The sequence below is a fragment of the Pseudophryne corroboree genome, chromosome 6 (genome assembly GCF_028390025.1).
Source record: "Pseudophryne corroboree isolate aPseCor3 chromosome 6, aPseCor3.hap2, whole genome shotgun sequence".
Classification (NCBI taxonomy): Eukaryota; Metazoa; Chordata; class Amphibia; order Anura; family Myobatrachidae; genus Pseudophryne; species Pseudophryne corroboree.
In genome coordinates, this window is record NC_086449.1 from 644,665,527 (window position 1) to 644,687,017 (window position 21,491).

Below are 21,491 nucleotides of genomic sequence, written 5' to 3' on the forward strand. Positions count from 1 at the left end.
GATCCCAAGGTGCCACTGGAGGCACAAAAGGAGGCTGTATATGCAGTACCCCTTTGACAAACGTCTGAACTTCAGGCACTGAAGCCAGTTCTTTCTGGAAGAAGATCGACAGGGCCGAAATTTGAACCTTAATGGATCCTAATTTTAGGCCCATAGACAATCCTGCTTGCAGGAAATGTAGGAAACGACCCAGTTGAAATTCCTCCGTAGGGGCCTTCTTGGCCTCACACCACGCAACATATTTTCGCCAAATGCGATGATAATGTTTTGCAGTTACATCCTTCCTGGCCTTGATCAGGGTAGGGATGACTTCATCTGGAATGCCTTTTTCCTTCAGGATCCGGCGTTCAACCGCCATGCCGTCAAACAGACAAGGTCCCTGCTGGAGCAGGTCCTTCCTTAGAGGTAGAGGCCACGGGTCCTCCGTGAGCATCTCTTGCAGCTCCGGGTACCAAGTTCTTCTTGGCCAATCCGGAGCCACAAGTATCGTTCTTACTCCTCTCCTTCTTATGATTCTCAGTACTTTTGGTATGAGAGGAAGAGGAGGGAACACATATACCGACTGGAACACCCACGGAGTTACCAGAGTGTCCACCGCTATTGCCTGAGGGTCCCTTGACCTGGCGCAATATCTGTCCAGTTTCTTGTTGAGACGGGACGCCATCATGTCCACCTTTGGTTTTTCCCAACGGTTTACAATCACTTGGAAGACTTCTGGATGAAGTCCCCACTCCCCCGGGTGGAGGTCGTGTCTGCTGAGGAAGTCTGCTTCCCAGTTGTCCACTCCCGGAATGAACACTGCTGACAGTGCTATCACATGATTTTCCGCCCAGCGGAGAATCCTTGCAGCTTCTGCCATTGCCCTCCTGCTTCTTGTGCCGCCCTGTCTGTTTACGTGGGCGACAGCCGTGATGTTGTCCGACTGGATCAATACCGGTTGACCCTGAAGCAGAGGCCTTGCTTGACTTAGGGCATTGTAAATGGCCCTTAGCTCTAGGATATTTATGTGAAGAGACGTTTCCATGCTTGACCACAAGCCCTGGAAATTTCTTCCCTGTGTGACTGCTCCCCAGCCTCTCAGGCTGGCATCCGTGGTTACCAGCATCCAATCCTGAATGCCGAATCTGCGGCCCTCTAGAAGATGAGCCTTCTTTAACCACCACAGGAGAGATACCCTTGTCCTTGGAGATAGGGTTATCCGCTGATGCATCTGAAGATGCGATCCGGACCATTTGTCCAGCAGATCCCACTGAAAAGTTCTTGCATGGAATCTTCCGAATGGAATCGCTTCGTAAGAAGCCACCATTTTTCCCAGGACTCTCGTGCACTGATGCACTGACACTTGTCCTGGTTTTAGGAGGTTCCTGACTAGCTCGGATAACTCCCTGGCCTTCTCCTCCGGGAGAAACACCTTTTTCTGGACTGTGTCCAGAATCATCCCTAGGAACAGTAGACGTGTTGTTGGAATCAGCTGTGATTTTGGGATATTTAGAATCCACCCGTGCTGACGTAGCACTACCTGAGATAGTGCTACTCCGACCTCTAACTGTTCCCTGGACCTTGCCCTTATCAGGAGATCGTCCAAGTAAGGGATAATTAATACGCCTTTTCTTCGAAGAAGAATCATCATTTCGGCCATTACCTTGGTAAAGACCCGTGGTGCCGTGGACAATCCAAACGGCAGCGTCTGAAACTGATAATGACAGTTTTGTATCACAACCTGAGGTACCCTTGGTGAGAAGGGTAGATTGGGACATGGAGATAAGCATCCTTGATGTCTAGAGATACCATATAGTCCCCTTCTTCCAGGTTCGCTATCACTGCTCTGAGTGACTCCATCTTGAATTTGAACCTTTTTATGTAAGTGTTCAAAGATTTTAGATTTAAAATTGGTCTCACCGAGCCGTCCGGCTTCGGTACCACAAACAGCGTGGAATAATACCCCTTTCCCTGTTGTAGGAGGGGTACCTTGATTATCACCTGCTGGGAATACAGCTTGTGAATAGCTTCCAATACTGCCTCCCTGTCGGAGGGAGACGTTGGTAGAGCAGACTTCAGGAACCGGCGAGGGGGAGACGTCTCGAATTCCAATTTGTACCCCTGTGATACTACCTGCAGGATCCAGGGGTCCACTTGCGAGTGAGCCCACTGCGCGCTGAAATTCTTGAGACGGCCCCCCACCGTGCCTGAGTCTGCTTGCAGAGCCCCAGCGTCATGCTGAGGACTTGGCAGAAGCGGGGGAGGGCTTCTGCTCCTGGGAAGAGGCTGCATGGTGCAGTCTTTTTCCCCTTCCTCTGCCCCGGGGCAGGAACGAGCGGCCTTTTTCCCTCTTGCCCTTATAGGGACGAAAGGACTGGGTTTGAAAAGACGGTGTCTTTTTCTGCTGAGAGGTGACCTGGGGTAAAAAGGTGGATTTTCCAGCCGTTGCCGTGGCCACCAGGTCCAATAGACCGACCCCAAATAACTCCTCCCCTTTATACGGCAATACTTCCATATGTCGTTTGGAATCCGCATCACCTGACCACTGTCGCGTCCATAACGTTCTTCTGGCAGAAATGGACATCGCACTTACTCTAGATGCCAGGGTGCAAATATCCCTCTGTGCATCTCGCATATATAGTAATGCATCCTTTAAATGCTCTATAGTTAATAATATACTGTCCCTATCCAGGGTATCAATATTTTCAGTCAGGGAATCCGACCAAGCCACTCCAGCGCTGCACATCCAGGCTGAGGCGATCGCTGGTCGCAGTATAACACCGGTATGTGTGTATATACCTTTTAAGATATTTTCCAGCCTTCTATCAGCTGGTTCCTTGAGAGTGGCCGTATCAGGAGACGGTAACGCCACTTGTTTTGATAAGCGTGTGAGCGCCTTATCTACCCTAGGGGGTGTTTCCCAACGTGCCCTAACCTCTGGCGGGAAAGGGTATAGTGCCAATAATTTATTAGAAATCAGCAGTTTTTTATCGGGGGAAACCCACGCTTTATCACACACCTCATTTAATTCATCTGACTCAGGAAAAACCACTGGTAGTTTTTTCACACCCCACATAATACCCTTTTTTGTGGTACTTGTAGTGTCAGAAATGTTCAATGCCTCCTTCAGTGCCGTGATCATGTAACGTGTGGCCCTACTGGACATTACGTTTGTCTCGTCACCGTCGACACTGGATTCAGTATCCGTGTCAGGGTCTGTGTCGACCATCTGAGGTAACGGGCGTTTTAGCGCCCCTGACGGTGTCTGAGACGCCTGAACAGGCACTAATTGATTTGTTGGCTGTCTCATGTCGTCAACAGTTTTTTGCAAAGTGCTGACATTGTCACGTAATTCTTTAATTACTACCATCCAGTCAGGTGTCGACTCCCTAGGGGGTGACATCACTAACACAGGCAATTGCTCTGCTTCCACATCATTTTCCTCCTCATACATGTCGACACAATCGTACCGACACCCAGCACACACACAGGGAATGCTCTGATAGAGGACAGGACCCCACTAGCCCTTTGGGGAGACAGAGGGAGAGTTTGCCAGCACACACCAGAGCGCTATATATATATACAGGGATAACCTTATATAAGTGTTACTCCCTGTTATAGCTGCTGTATTTTGTCAAAGTCAGAAAAATATCTCTATGCACACTACCATATTTGCACCTCACACAGGTTCGTGCTGCGCATGCGTACGCTCTCCCGTACGTGCGCATACTCACAGTCGCGGGCACCCGCAGGCGCATGGTATGCGTATTTACGGTAGAGTTTATGTGGTTGTAGCGTGCGACTCAATCGTAACATATTTTCAGTAATAATGTATTTTGTAGATCATGGTCCCTTTGATAGATTCTGAAAGTTTGGTTAATATAGAATGTTTATGAACAGAGGAATCCCTCTTTGTTTGATACGAAGGGTCAGACAGGAGTAATACAGTGGTGTTTAGTATCCATCGGAAGAATATTTAATTAGAAATATTCCGGTGTTGGCTTGAAGCAGATCAATCGCTCGTGCGAATAGTTATGGACATAAGAAGTTTATGAACATTTACTTTATTTGCACTTTATTACCCATGCGGCGGGAAACCCAGTTTCCCTCCCACCTGAGCAGTTGGAAATCGTCACAGCCCACCTGTATGAATTAACCTATGACCTTTTGTTATAATGCGAAGCCGAATTCCTGTGTCCAATGGACGATCAGATTGTAGGGACCATTAGATTGCATTGTGTGTGGGGCATAAATAGGCAGGCCGACCACATCCAGCTCTCACTCTTCAACGGTTCTCATTGCTGAAAATCGGGTGCTGGATGTCCAGGCGCATGCGATCGTTTCCCCTTGTGCGTAAGTTTTTCTCCGTAATCATATTGTCTTACTGTGAGCCATTTCTCTCATCTCTCTCTCTCTCTCTCTACTCTTTCTCTCGTATTTTCCCTTGATTAGATTGTATTGTATTGTATTTATAGTGTAGTTATTTGGTTAGGAAGTCTCTGTTATATTGTAGTGTATCATTTGTACTGTGATTCCTTTTTACAAGTATATTAGTTATAATACATTTAATAGGCTTTGGACCCTAAACAAGTATCTGTGTATTTTCTCATAGTGTTAAGAATTCTCTGAGCGTCGGTGACGCTCAAACAGCTTTGTAGTTAATCAGGTTACACAAGGTTGCACTTACACTTTGTCTCTACATTAAGGTTTACTGTGTATTTCATTGTTAAGGGTATAGATATAAAGGTTTTGCGTTGTGAGCGTCTGCGCCGCTGGTGATCTCCTCGTGGTCTCGAGCGTCCGTTACGCCATAGCGAATCATTACGTTAGTCATAGCCAATAGTGTGCTTGTCTGTGATCTCTGGGCCGTGAGCGAACGTGACGCTTGAGCGTCTCGCCTACGGCTGAGCGATCGTTACGCAACTTGCGTACCCTTACGGTACTTCTTAAGTAAACAGCGTACAGTGTTCTTAGACCTCATAAAGGGTTATATATATATACGATAAATATTTAGCTATCAATTGGCGGCTCGTCCTGTCCTTCACATATCTGCACTAGGTAGATCAGCAGACATTATCCCTCAGCAAAGGGCGGGAGGTTGTCTCGTAGTGCTGACGGGATAAGCGTCTGCTTCGCTTAGATAACGAGTGCTGAAGGAATCCGGGAACCGGAGGTAAGAACAAAACGCTTGTGTTTTTTTTTAAAAACTGTTTATTTTTCTTCTGTCTTGCGTATATACGCACGCATACATATATATATCTGCATTTCTTTTCCATCTGTGTATTTCATTTGTCGTATATCACCATCCTGTCTGCCAGTTTTATAGTTGATAGAAAAGTGCTAAAAGAGACTTGATGTTATTTCATAGTTTAAGAATAGAGGTAATAGTTAAAAGTGTAGACAAACACACAGGTTTGCCTGGGAGATAAGGCAAAGCCAGTGGGGTACGCGGTAGATGATCAGGGATCGTTTACATTGATAAAAGTATATTGTGTTACGGTGGATCTTTGTTTTGCGTACACGTGTCTCTAACAAAGACTAGCGTACGCAATCCAAAGGCCGACGCACGCAGCGTTCATTACGCAACGTAGCGTCCGGTTACGCCCACGTAGCTCAAGTCACGATAAGTTGATTTTTAACGCAAAGCGGTAAATAGCGCAACAGGCGGTAAATAACGCAAGTCTATTTTTGGAAATCCAAAAATTTAAATTAACAGATCCTGCTCCTAATTGGTAACACAGCTGGGCTAAAGAAAATTTTCTGCGCAGAAATAGAAATAGAAACAAAAGTGTACATGTGATGAGTGAGTGTTTTTACAATTTTTAAAGGTTGAACCACAAGAAAAGTCGAGTACTCGTGAGGTACATGCGTGTAAGTGACGTGCACGGTGGCTAGGGAGGCATCTCTGGTTAAATACAATTTTGAGCATTAGAGTATAGCGGACCAGGAGGTCATACTGTAACAAGACCAGGAGGTCACACTGTAACAAGACCAGGAGGTCATAACAGACCAGGAGGTCCAGGTACAGCCGACAAGGAAGTCCGCTATACAGTTCACAGGCACAACACCGAAAAGGGTTGGTGCAACACCCATATAGGCCATATAAGCTCTGGCTGAAGGAATTCGCAGTCGTAAGTTTCGATTCCATTGGTCTTTCCGTACATAAGCTTAGTTGTTTGTGTACTGAACGACTGGACCGCACGTAAGTGTGTGCAGTAGTTAGTAATCTGACCTAATACCATTAGAGTAAAGGGGTCACAAACGCTATCTGTACACTCTAACGTGATTTGTGTAATTTTTTTTATTTTAAGGGAAGTTCGCTGCTCACTCAGGAACTATCCAGCAACCAATAGTTACTGGAAAGAGTAAGTGTTCTTCGGATAACCCTCACAGGTTCCAGTAAATAGAGGTTCAGGTCGCAGGGGCCCTAGGTCGAGTACGCCAGCACCATATCGGTGTGATCAGGTCGTATAGGTCGGCGTGGGCGAGTGAGTGGGGTACTCGGTAAACCGCCACCGTCAGCCTATTGTTGGCATTTGGTTTTTCGTAAAGGGTTGGCTAAATAAAGCAACACTTTCGAACTATGGGGGCCATTTGTTCAGGTAGGGGGCGATCAACCTCGGTTCGGGTTGATTCAGTGGTCCGGCCAATTGGGTCGGCCAGGTATATCATGTGTGAGAAATATGGAAGTCACACAGAAACTTTATGTGATGAATGGGAGAGAATGACTGTGCATGACGGGGAGAAATTCCCAAGAATAGGGAGCTTCAGCTCAGAAGTGTTACAAAATTTAAGGAGGAGGATATGTCTCATAAAATCAACAAAGAGACGAATTCAGCATTATGATTATTTACAGTTGTGGCAACAGGAAGGTGAGATACAGAGAGGTTTGGCTCAGGCGGCGGGATCTGGCTCTGACAGAAAATTAATTGCCACGGCCCCGCCGCCACCATATATATCAGGAGAGAAGTTGATTACGGAGAAAGACGCACTAAGGTGTAACAAAAAATCACTTAGTAACTGTGTAAATGTTAATGATAATGTTAACCCATTAACCCATGCAAGTATTAACCCGTGCAAGTTGTACCCTGTTTTGAACTTTCCTCAGGAGTGTGATCAAGAGGACGAATCGGCAACGATTTCAGCGCTCTCTCTAGCAGCCACCATAGCAGAGACCACAGTAGGCACAGCTCCACCCACGAGATTAGTAAAGGCCCCTAGCGGAGGGATAGGTGAGGTCGTATCAACTGGTAAGTACAGCACCATGCATTATGCTGAAACTATTTCACCACAGCCTGTAGAATCTACACAGAATGAGGTTGTTAGAATTACACCTGTTAGAGTAATAGCAGTGCCAAATGGGAAAACAGACGCATCAGGAGCCACTCCCATTAGGAACATTGCCATGTATACTCCATTTTCCCGAATGGAATTAAGGACCATAGTGTCTGAATTTCCTGACCCTAGAAAAGACTTAGTTGCCAGTCAAAAATACTTCAGAGACTTAGGTAACACTGTAGAGCCCAACAATAAAGACTGGCAGATATTGCTGAGAGCATGTTTACCCTCAAATGTCGACGCAACTCAATTTTTAGCTGATTGCGGACTAGATCATGATGTACCTCTTACAGATGTGTACAACCAAGATAATGTGAAAAGAATAAACTTGCAGCTAAAAGAGTATTTCCCAGCAGTAGCTAAATGGAATAAGATATTCTCCATTAAACAGAAGGAGTCAGACACAGCTGCAGAGTATTTTCACAGAGCATTATTAGAAATGGCAAAATACACAGGTATAGAGGACATTAAAACAGACACAAACCATCGGGAAGTAGCAGTATCGGTACTGATGGATGGTTTAAAAGAGTCATTGAAGACTAGGGTACAGACCACGCAACCATGTTGGCGAGGTCTGTCTGTGGCTACTTTGAGAGAGGCTGCTATTGATCACGACAGAAACATCACCAGACACAGGGAACAACAAGGTGACAAATTAATGTCAGTAAGTATACAGGCTCTGACCACAAGGCAGCCTTTGTTTGTATCACCAAATCCTGTGGGTAAGTCAAGTATGGTTACTTGTTATTCTTGTCACAAACAGGGACACATGGCACGAGATTGTAGATTAAAGAATCCACGAAACTCATACCAAACCCCTAGACAACGACACGACACACGACATTGGGAGCAAGGTCCGCAGAAACGGAGTTATGAGCCACATACAGGGGAAACAAAAAGATATCCCCCAAACAGAGACTGGCATGCCTCTGGTAGTTCCCAACTATCTCCCTCACAAGTAGTTGCTGCCAGCGGGATTCAGGGAGGTCACCATACCCAATAGGGGTGTGGCCATACCTGTAATCTGCAGCCAGTAAAATTGATTGCCAACCTTGAAAGTGAACCCGAGGTCGCAATCAATGTAGCTGGTAAAACTTTAAACTTTCTTGTAGACACAGGGGCGGCCAAGTCAGTGATAAATTCGACAGTGGGCATGAGAACCACTGGTAGGACAATTCCAGCCATGGGAGTAACAGGAGTAGTCCAGCACTACCCTGTTAGCAAACCAGCCGAGATTACAATAGGGCCTTTGCATACCAAGCATTCCTTTTTGCTGGCTGCATCGGCACCAACCAATCTCCTGGGAAGAGACTTACTGTGTAAAATGGGGTGCGTCATTTATTGTACTCCTGAAGGTGTATTCTTGGACATACCTGAGAAACACGCTCAGGAAGTGCGAGACATGTTAGACTCCCCATCAAAATTAATGTCACATACCATTATGACAAATAGGAATCCATCCCAAATAGAAGAGATGACATCTCAGATACCAGAGTCACTTTGGACAAAAGACGGACAGGACACTGGATTAATGGCAAACGTAGCTCCAGTAGTGGTACAAGTAAAAGATGGTAGGATAGCTCCAAAAATCCCACAATATCCTCTGAAGCCAGAGGTGGAGTTAGGAGTTTACCCAGTAATAGAGCGCTTGCTACAACAGGGCATTCTGGTAAGAACGTCCAGCACTGCCAATAGTCCCATCTTCCCTGTTAAGAAGAGTGGGGGGAGGGGTTACAGGCTAGTGCAGGATCTAAGGGGGATTAACAAAATAGTTGAGAGTCAGTTCCCCGTAGTGCCAAATCCAGCTGTCATCCTAATGCAAATCCCTCCCACTGCCAAATTTTTCACTGTTATTGACCTCTGCTCCGCTTTCTTTTCGGTACCTCTGCACCCTGACAGCCAATATTTGTTTGCATTCACATACAGAGGAGTCCAATACACGTGGACTCGATTGCCCCAAGGTTTCATAGATAGTCCAAGTATATTTTCTCAGGCTTTGCATGATTGTTTACAGTCTTTCCAACCAGACAGTGGATCAGTATTGATACAGTATGTGGACGATTTATTACTGTGTTCAGATTCACTGGAAGCATCTCTGAAGGATACGAAACAGCTCCTGTTTCATCTTTCAGACACCGGACACAAGGTGTCCAAAGACAAGTTGCAATTATGCCAAACTAAGGTAAAATATTTGGGACACTGTCTAACACAAGGACTGAGACACCTGACCGCTGATAGAATCCAAGCAATTAGAGACATGACTCTACCACAAACCCAGCAACAGATCAGAACGTTTTTAGGAATGTGTGGGTATTGCCGTAATTGGATCCCAGGGTTTTCCATATTGGCGCTACCTTTGCAGGAAATGGTCTCCTCAAACAAACCTGATAGGATTTTGCATACAGACGAATCCGAAACAGCATTTGAGAGACTCAAACAGTGCCTAACGCAGGCGCCAGCGCTAGGTATGCCAGACTATGGGAAACCCTTTGAACTATACGGAACAGAAAGTGCAGGTTGCGCAGCAGGTGTACTAACCCAAAAACACGGTGATGCCAGCAGGCCAGTTGCATACTACAGCGCTCAGCTAGACACGGTAGCGCGATCCCTCCCCACATGCTTGCGAAGCGTTGCTGCAATAGCATTGCTAGTAACAAAAAGCGAAGATGTCGTGCTAGGCCACAACCTCACAATCCATACGCCACATGCAGTATCAGCCTTATTGAATTCTGCCCAAACCAGACACGTCTCATCAGCGAGGTTTACAAGATGGGAATTGGCACTAATGGCTCCCGTAAACATCACCATAAGGAGATGCAGTGCATTAAATCCTGCAACATATCTCCCAGGTGTGCCTGGTCAGGCACAAAGGGTGGAAGGTGAGAGTGCTGGGGAAGGAGGATTCAATACAAAGGAAGATACACATGATTGTATGGAATATTTGACCCAAAATTTTACCGCAAGGCCTGACATCAGTGACAACCCACTGGAAGATGCAGAACTCACGTTCTACACGGACGGTAGTTGTCACAGACAGTCAGACTCGGGAGACTTGTGTACTGGATACGCAGTCGTAGATGACCAAGACACCATAGAAGCGGAACCGCTAGGCCCACCTCACTCAGCCCAGGTTGCTGAACTGGTCGCCCTAACCAGAGCATGTGAATTGGCTAAGGGTAAGTCAGCCAATATCTACACCGATTCTAGATACGCATTCGGGGTAGTCCATGATTTCGGAGCCCTATGGCGCCTCAGAAATTTCATGACGGCAGCTGGTACACCGGTAGCGCATGCAGCTCACATAAAAAGGCTTCTAACAGCGATACAGGAACCCGACAGAGTGGCTGTTATCAAGTGTAAAGCACACACATATAGCCAAGACCCGGTATCACTTGGTAACAGCCGAGCAGACGAAGCTGCTAAGTTAGCAGCTGCTACCCCCATACAGACAGACACCACACAATTGATGGTATTTAATACCATTAACACACAGAAGTTGTGTAAAATGCAAAATTTGTGTTCCACACAGGAAAAGGCAGTCTGGAAGGCAAAGGGATGTAGCCAAGAGTCCTCAGGACTCTGGACGGATGGACATGGTAAACCAGTGGCCCCCAGAGCATATCTTCCATGTCTGGCTGAAGCAGCTCACGGGCTGACTCATCTAGGCAAGGAAGGGATGTGCAAATTGGTAAGAGCCTATTGGTGCGCCCCAGGATTCTCCTCTCATGCGAGTAAAAGAGCAATGTCATGCCTTACCTGTCTGAGAAAGAATATTGGAAAGGCAATACCTACAGAACCATCCCATATCCCACCTGCCGGCGGCCCTTTCCAGGTAATACAAATTGACTTCATTCAATTACCCCCTTGTCGGAATTTGAAATATGTACTTGTTTGTATAGATGTTTTCTCAAATTGGGTCGAAGCATTTCCTGCAGCTACAAATACCGCTATGTTTACAGCTAAGAAAATTGTGCAGGAATTTGTATGTAGATATGGTATCCCTAGAATAATCGAAAGTGATAGGGGTACCCATTTTACAGGTGATGTCTTTCAAGGAATGTGTAAGTTGATGGGAATTGATAGCAAGCTGCACACTCCGTACCGTCCACAGGCGAGTGCGAAGGTCGAAAGAGTGAACAGCACTATTAAAAATAAATTGAGTAAAGTGATGGCAGAGACAGGATTGACATGGCCAGAAGCTTTACCCATTGTATTGTACAGTATCAGAACCACTCCCAGGTCCCCTCTTAATCTGTCCCCTTTTGAAATCTTGTTTGGTCGACAGCCGCATGTCATGATTAACCCTCAGGATGATTTGAAATGTAACAATGAAGTGACTGTAAAGTACTTGATTAACATGAGTAAACAGTTAAGGAATCAAAATGATAATCTGAAGTTGGTGATTCCTGATCTACCTGATAGTAATTGTCATGACATTGAACCTGGGGATTATGTAATGATACGAAATTTTCTACGCTCAGGTTGCCTTATTGACAGATGGGAAGGACCATACCAGGTCTTATTGACTAGCACTACAGCATTGAAGGTTGCTGAGAGAGAGACTTGGGTCCATTCATCCCACTGCAAGAAGGTTGCTGATCCAGAGAAGTCCCGTGATAAGGAACAGACGGTAGAGGTTGTATCACTGGAGTGTCTGTTCCAGGAGGACTGAGGCGGCACCTGAGCCTTGAAGACCGAGAGCTGTTGTCGACTCCCCACTCCCTTTTATTGTTTTTCTCCACTTCCCATCCCCTCTCCCTCAAATGTATTTTTCCTCCTTCTCATTCTTCTTCATCTCCTCCTCAAAGATGGACTTGCCCCAAGAGACTGTGATCCGGATTTTCCTGTTGACCATGATGTTAACCAGAGCAGTCTGTTCCGGCGAGAGTACCATGGAGGTCGATAGAGGTTCTGGAATGGGTTCTGATGATAAAGATGGAGGCGTAGTTTTCCAAGATCAACCTAACCAACAAGCAAAGGCGAGTATCAGAAAACGATCCGATAGCATTGATCATAGAAGAAATTGTGACGGATTGTTAGCTGAAGAAAACTGTATCTGTAGGCTCTGTAACAATGTCATTGAGGATGGGTGCATAAAGAAATGCCAATCCAGTTTTAATATCCATATGGACCGGCATCCATTGAGTGACTATCACTCCTTAGTGGGTAACGTATTAAACAAAACAGATTGTTGGGTATGCTCTCAAGTACCTCAGGGTCATAGCAAATCAGGGCTAGTACCATTTCCTTTAACGATAGGGGAGGTATTTGAGTTAAATGGTGGGAGACCGGTGGACCGGAGGTTTAATATCTCCAGCCCTCCTAGTTTGAAGCTCCACCAATACCACGTGGATAGGTCCCTATTATGTTTCAACATCTCCAATCCCAGAAAGCCGGGAAATTGGGAAGTGTCATGGAGTAACCACACCATGACCTTTTCACATAGAGCAGATAGAATGCCTACAGATACAGAGCTTGTACGCCACATAGCCAGTAGAGGAAAATCTTTCCGGTATAGATACACCTTAGGAAATAGGATTACTAGAGTTGGAGAAGTATCACCAGGATACTGTGCACATATCGTACAACCTGATACGTGCATTAAGCAGATGGAAGAATTAGGGCTAGGAGATTTCACCTGGAAGGTGTGTAATATGGTAATGTCTTTCTCCGTCCCATATGTTCTCCCCGATGATGCATATTTCATATGCGGGAGAAAGGCGTACAAGTGGCTTGCCCCAAACTCTGAGGGATTGTGTTATATTGGAAAAGTATTGCCTGAAGTGATGACTGTAACACATGACAAAATGAAAGACATACACCGTGGTGCCCAAGCTCCTTATACTCACACTCATTACGAGCACCGAGTTAAAAGACAACTGTCAGAAAGGTTAGAGCATCCGGCCTCTGATCTGATCCATGAATCCACCGGGATTCAGGTTCTGGTGGCGTTAGATTTCACTCGCACCGCTCGAGGAGTGATGAATTATAGATACATTTCCGCACTCGCCAATTTGTTAGATAATATCACTGAAATGTATGATGACACGTTTAGATACACTGGAAGAGAACTTCAAGCTTATAAAACAGAACTGGTACAGCATAGAATGGTTCTTAATTACCTCACAGCAGTGACAGGCGGATATTGTGTTACATTGGCAACACAGTACGGCGTGAAGTGTTGCACGTATATCACGAATAGCACCGAGGATCCGGTAGAGGTCATAGACCAAAAGATGGACGATATTCTCCAATTAAAGTGGGAATTTCGCCGAAAACACAATCTCACTCTTGCTGCTGTAGGTAATGAGCTGACTGGTTGGGTGTCATGGTTGAACCCGCGAAATTGGTTCTCCGGTTTGGGAGACTGGGCTCAAGGAGTCATAATGGATGTTGGAAAGTTTCTCCTATGTATTTTAGGTGTTGTTATATCTATTGGATTGATATTTAGATGCGGGCAGGCTTTAATGAGGTGCAAACAAAGTACAAGAGTGATGAGTTTGAGGAGTGAGGAAACTGTAATTAACCTGGATTTGATTTACGACCCAATGATAGAAACAATGATGTGATGAAAATGCGATTATACGGTCCGTTTCTTTCACCTGTTTTTCTGGTTTTTCTCCAAGATAACAAGACCCCCTTGGACGAGGAAGTTGATGAGACGCTATACAGACAACGGATAGACCAAAGACGAAGTTTTGACCACTTGAGATATGGACACTTGATGAACTTTGCCATGGATCCCCAGTTTCCCTAGAATTCTTAAAATTACGCTAGCCCAACATTTTTTGTAAATCTAATGGCATTGACAAAGCTTATTGCTCACGCTTAATGAGCAAAACAGCGCAAAGAAGACGACTTTCAACTGATACCGAACAAAACTTCGACGACAGATGTACATTTACCTGACATAGAATATCATTGCATTTTCCATAAGTATTCTTCATCTTCATCTCTACAACCCTCAGGTAATAACACACATAGTATAGGGAATACAGGCACAGATATCAGCAATCACATATCCCCCCATTCATGTATCATCAACTAAAATGTGCTCCCCATTTTGTTCAAAATCCGAAAAGAGCTCGGTAAAGTTTGACAGCCCATCCACAGACCTGTACCACAGGATAAGAAGGAATTCAAATGTATACTTCGCAATACCTCGAAGCTTGATTTACAACACGTACGGCACGATGATACATGACCCCCCCAAACATGGACTCATACACACATGCTTCTGCTATCACACTAGGTCATACCCTCTTCACACCTACTCCTCTCTCCTCCCTCACCCAACCATGGAAATGAATTAACCCCTGACATATATTTTTCTCCTTTTGAAATGTTTTCAGGAAGTGGCAGTTATTATTGACTGCCAAAGGGTGGACTGTCAAAGTCAGAAAAATATCTCTATGCACACTACCATATTTGCACCTCACACAGGTCCGTGCTGCGCATGCGTACGCTATCCCGTACGTGCGCATACTCACAGTCGCGGGCACCCGCAGGCGCATGGTATGCGTATTTACGGTAGAGTTTATGTGGTTGTAGCGTGCGACTCAATCGTAACATATTTTCAGTAATAATGTATTTTGTAGATCATGGTCCCTTTGATAGATTCTGAAAGTTTGGTTAATATAGAATGTTTATGAACAGAGGAATCCCTCTTTGTTTGATACGAAGGGTCAGACAGGAGTAATACAGTGGTGTTTAGTATCCATCGGAAGAATATTTAATTAGAAATATTCCGGTGTTGGCTTGAAGCAGATCAATCGCTCGTGCGAATAGTTATGGACATAAGAAGTTTATGAACATTTACTTTATTTGCACTTTATTACCCATGCGGCGGGAAACCCAGTTTCCCTCCCACCTGAGCAGTTGGAAATCGTCACAGCCCACCTGTATGAATTAACCTATGACCTTTTGTTATAATGCGAAGCCGAATTCCTGTGTCCAATGGACGATCAGATTGTAGGGACCATTAGATTGCATTGTGTGTGGGGCATAAATAGGCAGGCCGACCACATCCAGCTCTCACTCTTCAACGGTTCTCATTGCTGAAAATCGGGTGCTGGATGTCCAGGCGCATGCGATCGTTTCCCCTTGTGCGTAAGTTTTTCTCCGTAATCATATTGTCTTACTGTGAGCCATTTCTCTCATCTCTCTCTCTCTCTACTCTTTCTCTCGTATTTTCCCTTGATTAGATTGTATTGTATTGTATTTATAGTGTAGTTATTTGGTTAGGAAGTCTCTGTTATATTGTAGTGTATCATTTGTACTGTGATTCCTTTTTACAAGTATATTAGTTATAATACATTTAATAGGCTTTGGACCCTAAACAAGTATCTGTGTATTTTCTCATAGTGTTAAGAATTCTCTGAGCGTCGGTGACGCTCAAACAGCTTTGTAGTTAATCAGGTTACACAAGGTTGCACTTACACTTTGTCTCTACATTAAGGTTTACTGTGTATTTCATTGTTAAGGGTATAGATATAAAGGTTTTGCGTTGTGAGCGTCTGCGCCGCTGGTGATCTCCTCGTGGTCTCGAGCGTCCGTTACGCCATAGCGAATCATTACGTTAGTCATAGCCAATAGCGTGCTTGTCTGTGATCTCTGGGCCGTGAGCGAACGTGACGCTTGAGCGTCTCGCCTACGGCTGAGCGATCGTTACGCAACTTGTGTACCCTTACGGTACTTCTTAAGTAAACAGCGTACAGTGTTCTTAGACCTCATAAAGGGTTATATATATACGATAAATATTTAGCTTTATCAATTTATATATTAGCTGCCAATAGTGCCCCCCTCTCTGTTTTACCCTGTTTCTGTAGTGCAGGACTGCAGGGGAGAGTCAGGGAGCCGTCCTTCCAGCGGAGCTGTGAAAGAAAATGGCGCTTGTGTGCTGAGGAGAAAGGCTCCGCCCCCTTCACGGCGGACTTTTCTCCCGCTTTTTTCAGGAAACTGGCAGGGGATAAATGCATCCATATAGCCCAGGAGCTATATGTGATGCATTTTTTTTAGCCATATAAGGTTTTTATATCGTTTTTATTGCGTCTCAGGGCGCTCCCCCCCAGCGCCCTGCACCCTCAGTGACCGGAGTGTGAAGTGTGCTGAGAGCAATGGCGCACAGCTGCAGTGCTGTGCGCTACCTTATTTGAAGACAGGAACGTCTTCTGCCGCCGCTTTCTCCGGACCTCTTCGCTCTTCTGGCTCTGTAAGGGGGCCGGCGGCGCGGCTCCGGGACCCATCCAGGCTGAACCTGTGATCGTCCCTCTGGAGCTAATGTCCAGTAGCCAAGAAGCCCAATCCACTCTGCAGTCAGGTGAGTTCGCTTCTTCTCCCCTTAGTCCCACGATGCAGTGAGCCTGTTGCCAGCAGGACTCACTGAAAATAAAAAACCTATTTAAACTTTTACTTCTAAGCAGCTCAGGAGAGCCACCTAGCATGCACCCTTCTCGTTCGGGCACAAAAATCTAACTGAGGCTTGGAGGAGGGTCATAGGGGGAGGAGCCAGTGCACACCAGCTAGTCTAAAGCTTTTACTTTTTGTGCCCAGTCTCCTGCGGAGCCGCTATTCCCCATGGTCCTTACGGAGTTCCCAGCATCCACTAGGACGTCAGAGAAATAATTGTAAGATATTAACAAAATCAAATAATCACAAAGGATTTTAACTGCTGTAATCCAGAATATATTTTCACTGTCATGTTAACTACTCGCCTGGCATAACTGTGTGTGATATGACTGCAGCCAGGAGTCTATTACCTGGTTTGGTCGTATAACATATGACGTGTCAGTGGTGGAACTTGTGAGTGGTGGGCCTAGGTGCAAAAATATGCTTTGGGCCTCCCACCTCCGCCCCATCCCTAAATGTAGTTCATAATATGCCACACGGCAGAAAGTGGCGGAAAGCAGCAGTGGGTGACGAGAAGTGGGTGAAAAGGAAAAACAGAGATGGACAGGCAGAGTGTGACAGGGAAAGGCAAAGGGTGACACCTGGGAGAGGCAGAGGGTGACAGGAGACCAGGTGAAAGGAGAGATAGCGTGACAGGGAGAGGCTGATGCTAGGGAGAGAAGGTGGACGACAGGCAGGGGATGAGGTTTTGGTGATGGGGACAGGCAGTGTGTGATGCCAGGGAGTGGCAATGAGAGACAAGGAGCGGGTGACAGGGAGAAGCAGTGGGTGATGCCAGGGAGAAGTAACAAGCAGCGTGACGCGAGGGAGAGGTGACAGGGAGAGGCAGCGTGACAGGGTGGGATGGGGACATGAGGGTGTATGATGCCCCACAGTTTGTTTGGCTGGGGGAGGGATAGATGTGTGTGTGTGTGTGTGTGTGTGTGTGTGTGTGTGTGTGTGTGTGTGTGTGTGTGTGTGTGTAAAAAATAAAATAACTATATCAGAGGTTCCCAAACACGGTCCGCAAGGCACCCCAACAATCCAGGTTTTAGGTATATCCATGGCTCAGCTCAGATGGTTAAATCAAATTGACTGAGGTGCTAATTAACCTGTGGCTAAGCATGGTTACATTTAAAACCAGGACCATTGGGGTGCCTTAAGGACCGCATTTGGGAACCTCTGAACTATATAGTTACACATAGGGTGGGTCAATAAATAGTGGGGGCCCATTAATATTGGAGATGCAGGAAAATGGGACTCCAGCATGAGCGTAGCGTGCACCCGAAAATGGGTGTGACCGGTGTGAAAGGGGGCATGGTTCAGCTATCACAAGCCATGCCGCCTCATATTTTTGGTCACTAAGGGGGCACACAGCGTCTTTACCAACTCTGCTCTGCTAAGTGCGGGACACTGTGACCCGTGGGTGGGACAGTCCCCAAAAAACGGTCAGTAGGGGTGGGTATGATAATGCTGGGGATTATTTCGCCACTAGGGGGCTATTTGTACTTGGAGAAGGGAAGTATTTTACAATAGGGGCCTGTGGACATGGGGGTGGGGTGAAAATCTATCCCTAAATATGCATTTTTTTTTTAAATTAAATATTTCAATATATTTTTAAACATACATTTTAATAAAACAAGAGAATTTCTGACTGAAAAATTGTCAATTAAGTGGTTAAAGAACAATGATGCCCTCTCACAAAAATAAGAATTTACTTATCGATAATTCTATTTCTCGGAGTCCGTAGTGGATGCTGGGGTTCCTGAAAGGACCATGGGGAATAGCGGCTCCGCAGGAGACAGGGCACAAAAAGTAAAGCTTTTCCAGATCAGGTGGTGTGCACTGGCTCCTCCCCCTATGACCCTCCTCCAGACTCCAGTTAGGTACTGTGCCCGGACGAGCGTACACAATAAGGGAGGATTTTGAATCCCGGGTAAGACTCATACCAGCCACACCAATCACACCGTACAACTTGTGATCTAAACCCAGTTAACAGTATGATAACAAAGGGAGCCTCTGAAAGACGGCTTCCTACAACAATAACCCGATTTTTGTAACAATAACTATGTACAAGTATTGCAGAATAATCCGCACTTGGGATGGGCGCCCAGCATCCACTACGGACTCCGAGAAATAGAATTATCGGTAAGTAAATTCTTATGTTCTCTATCGTCCTAGTGGATGCTGGGGTTCCTGAAAGGACCATGGGGATTATACCAAAGCTCCCAAACGGGCGGGAGAGTGCGGATGACTCTGCAGCACCGAATGAGAGAACTCCAGGTCCTCTTTTGCCAGGGTATCAAATTTGTAAAATTTTACAAACGTGTTCTCCCCCGACCACGTAGCTGCTCGGCAGAGTTGTAATGCCGAGACCCCTCGGGCAGCCGCCCAAGATGAGCCCACCTTCCTTGTGGAATGGGCATTTACATATTTTTTGCTGTGGCAAGCCTGCCACAGAATGTGCAAGCTGAATTGTACTACAAATCCAACGAGCAATAGTCTGCTTAGAAGCAGGAGCACCCAGCTTGTTGGGTGCATACAGGATAAACAGCAAGTCAGATTTCCTGACTCCAGCCGACCTGGAAACTATATTTTCAGGGTCCTGACAACATCCAGCAACTTGGAGTCCTCCAAGTCCCTAGTAGCCGCAGGCACCACAATAAGCTGGTTCAGGTGAAACGCTGACACCACCTTAGGGAGAAACTGGGGACGAGTCCACAGCTTTGCTCTGTCCGAATGGATAATCAGATATGGCTTTGTGAGATAAAGCCGCCAATTCTGACACTCGCCTGGCCGAGGCCAGGACCAACAGCATGGTCACTTTCCATGTGAGATATATCAAATCCACAGATTTGAGTTGTTTAAAACAATGTGATTTTAGGAATCCCAAACTACGTTGAGATCGCCCAGTGCCACTGGAGACATCAAAAAGGGGTTGTATATGCAGTACTCCCTTAACAACTTCTGGACTTCAGGAACTGAAGCCAATTTCTTTCTGGAAGAAAATCGACCGGTCGAAATTTGAACCTTAATGGACCCCAATTTGAGACCCATATACACTCCTGCTTGCAGGAAATGTAGGAATTAACCTAGTTGAAATTCTTCCGTGGAGCCTTCCTGGCCTCACACCATGGAACATATTTTCACCTAAGCGGTGATAATGTTGTGCGGTCACCTCCTTCCTGGCTCTGACCAGGGTAGGGATGACCTCTTCCGGAACGCCTTTTTCCCTTAGGATCCGGCGTTCACCCGCCCTGGCGTCAACGCAGCTGCGGTAAGTCATGGAACAGACATGATTCTTGCTGAATCAAGATCCTTTCTAGTATCTCTTGAAGTTCCGGGTACCAAGTTCTTCTTGGCCCAAACCGGAACCCAGAGTATAGTTCTTACTCCTCTCCTTCCTATCATTCTCCATACACTGGGTATGAAAGGCCGAGGAGGGAACACATACACCGACTGGTACACCCACGGTGTTACCAGAGCGTCCCAGCTATTGCCTGAGGGTCTCTAGACCTGGCGCTTCATGTGGGACGCCATCATAACCACCTTTGGTCTTTCCCAACGGTTTACAAACATGTGGAAACTTCCAGATGAAGTTCCCACTTTTCCGGGTGGAATTCATTTATGCTGAGGAAATCTTCCTAGTTGTCCACTCCCGGAATGAACACTGCTGACAGTGTTATCACATGATCTTTCGCCCAGCGAAGAATCCTTGCTGTCATTGCCCTCCTGCTTCTTGTGCCGCCCCGTCTGTTTACGTGGGCGACTGCCATGATGATGTCCTACTGGATCAGCACCGGTTGACTTTGAAGCAGAGGTCTTCCTAGGCTCAGAGCATCGTAAATTGCCCTTAGCTCCAGTATATTCATGTGGAGAGAAATCTCCAGACTTGACCACACTTCCTTGGAAATTTCTTCCTTGTGTGACTGTTCCCCAGCCTCTCAGGCTGGCATCCGTGGTCACCAGAACACAGTCCTGAATGCTGAATGTGCTGCCCTCTAGAAGATGAGCACTCTGCAGCCCCCACAGAAGAGACACCCTTGTCCTTGGAGACAGGGTTATCCGCTGATGCATCTGAAAATGCGATCCGGACCATTCGTCCAGCAAATCCCCCTGAAAAGTTTTTGCGTGAGATCTGCCAAATGGAATCGCTTCGTAAGAAGCCACCATTTTTCCCAGGACTCCTGTGCATTGATGCACTGATACTTGGCCTGGATTTAGGAGGTTTCTGACTAGGTCGGATAACTCCCTGGCTTTCCCCTCCAGGAGAAATACCTCTTTCTGGACTATGCCCAGAATCATTCCTAGGAACAGCAGACGTATCATCGGAAAACAGCTGCGATTTTTGGAATATTTAGAATCCACTCGTGCTGTCGTAGAACTACTTTAGATAGTTCTTTTCCGACCTCCAACTGTTCTCTGGAAACTTGTCCCTTTCAGGATATCGTCCAAGTAAGGGATAATTTAGATGCCTTTCTTCTTTTAAGAATCATCTTTTCGGCCATTACCTTGGTAAAGGCCCGGGGTGCCGTGGATAATTCAACGGCAGCGTCTGAAACTGATATTGACAGTTCTGTATCACGAACCAGAGGTACCCTTGTTGAGAAGGGCAAATTTGGACATGGAGGTAATCCTTGATGTCCAGGGACACCATATAGTCCCCTTTTTTCCGGTTCTCTATCACTGCTCTGAGTGACTCCATCTTGATTTGAACCTTTTTATGTAAGTGTTCAAAGATTTCAGATTTAGACTATGTCTCACCAAGCCGTCTGGCTTCAGTACCA

The 21,491-nt window shown here is 46.0% G+C and overlaps 1 protein-coding gene across 6 annotated transcripts in view; it reads right to left on the bottom strand.

Moving 5' to 3' along the window:
- The window catches only part of PDLIM4 (PDZ and LIM domain 4), a 520,316-nt gene that overhangs the window by 123,036 nt on the left and 375,789 nt on the right, over positions 1 to 21,491 (bottom strand). The window lies entirely within an intron of this gene.